Source organism: Octopus bimaculoides, chromosome 11 (genome assembly GCF_046866305.1).
Source record: "Octopus bimaculoides isolate indiv1 chromosome 11, ASM4686630v1, whole genome shotgun sequence".
NCBI lineage: Eukaryota > Metazoa > Mollusca > Cephalopoda > Octopoda > Octopodidae > Octopus > Octopus bimaculoides.
Window position 1 is genome coordinate 12,634,519 of NC_142938.1, and position 1,999 is coordinate 12,636,517.

A 1,999-nucleotide genomic window follows, 5' to 3' on the forward strand; every position below is an offset into this window, starting at 1 on the left:
AAAGTTATCAGCACTTTAATTCAATTTTCCGAAGCTTTCTCATTACTGCGGGGAAATCTTATCATGATTGCCTATCAGTCTATCAGTGTGAGCTCAGAAACAATCGTTCTTTATTGATATATATGTGTATATGATATGCCTATGACATATATATATATATATATATATATATATATATATATATATATATATATATATATATGTACAGACACACGTACACACGCGCTATCTATTTATTTTATCTATCAATCTATTTTGTTGTGTGTGAAATTTTTTCCCTGCTTTGTTCGCCTCCATCTCTCTTTCACTCTGTCACCCACAAACCGATACGCCATATTTGAGATTTTCATTCTTGATCCTACCACGTCTAAAGTTACACACCACCGTTCCCGTCCTCTTTATTGGCCGCCACTAACACATGAAAGATACATAATAACCACAAGTGATTAAATATATGCACCATGTATTTGTGTATAGAGTGTGTGTGTGTGTGTCTGTGTGTGTATGGCTGTGTGTAGAGTGGGTGGGTGGGTGTCTGATATGTTTGTGTGTGTCGTTATCAGTTTGTATCACACTATTTGGCATGGGAGACATAGATCTAAGACCGAAAGGGTTATAAAGTAAGATGGATGGATAGATACCTAAACAGATAATCACAAAAAAAAAAACGACAGACAAACGTATTCATATAACTATATAGGTGTGTGTGCGTGTTATTGTATGTATGTATATATATGTACATATATTTTTCATTTTTTTTTCATTTTATCTAGTTTCAGCTCATGAGCTGTAGCTATGCTGGGGCACCGCCATTAAAAGAATTAACGCTGCGAACAGGATTCGAACCTGTGAGGGCATTGCCCATTGGATTTCGAGTCCAACGCCTTAACCACTCGGCCATCGCAGCATCTACGATATAATGAATATTATATAAGGAATATATACATATATAATTCCGCTGGTGTCACTATATATATATATGTGTGTGTGTGTGTGTGTGTGTGTGTGTGTGTGTGTGTGTGTGTGTGTGTGTGTGTGCATAATTTCACCGCTATCGCTATATATATATATAGTGACACCGGCGGAATTTGAATTCAGAGCGACGAAACAAATGCCGCAAGACATTTTATGCGCCCATATAAAGACTCTGCCCATTTGTTGTAAGATATATAGTGCATCAGTATAAACACTATACGCTAATCCCTTGCCATATCGCGGTTCACCTATCACGGTTTATTATTTAAGCTTACGTCGATTCCTCTGACTGGACATTACATTCAACCCTATAGATAGATAGATAGATAGATAGATAGATAGATAGATAGATAGATAGATAGATAGATAGAAAAAATTATTCAGATGGTCAATGGCATGATATTCCCCTGTCATTTTATTCATTCTTCTAGGGCGTGATGTTAATAACCCGCGGACATATTTTCTCCTCGTGCATTTTGAGAAGTGAAAGTGAAGCGGATTCAGAATATTTTCTGAGAATATGCACATTCAAGTTTTTTTCAGAATTGCAACCGTTTGAAACACAATGTTCGGCAAGTTCTCTCGATCTGCTGTCGAATCTGTTCTCATTAAATCTTTTGTTTAATTGTTGACTCGTCTTATTGCACAATGAACAGGGCCTACCTCTCTTGGAGTATCTGCACGCTGTACCTTGAAAAACAGCCGCAAGTGAGGTACGTACACTATGGGTTTATGTCGAACACCTTCTGTCGCGGGTGGGACGGATCCGGTTGTCAACTGAAGATCGGGAAGATCGCCCCGCTATCTTCCTTTAACCGGGAAGGAAAGGCTGTGTTTATATTCCTGGTGGCCATGGCGAAAGAGGTTGTATGGTGGACGAGAATGAAGGGACTGAAGACAAACACTTTACGCTTTGGCCAATCCCTGGAAAGGAAAATAGGGGTAGAGAAGAAAGTGTTGTCTTTTAGTCAGTTTACTGAAAGATGGATGAAAGTAGCGAGAATGGTGGCAGTGAACGGGCCTG

General features: G+C 38.7%; 1 non-coding gene across 1 annotated transcript; it reads right to left on the reverse strand.

Moving 5' to 3' along the window:
• Positions 1 to 825: 825 nt before the first annotated feature.
• Positions 826 to 907, reverse strand: Trnas-cga (transfer RNA serine (anticodon CGA)). The gene has a single exon. It is a non-coding gene; the product is annotated as a tRNA-Ser (tRNA).
• Between the last annotated feature and the right edge of the window lie 1,092 nt (positions 908 to 1,999).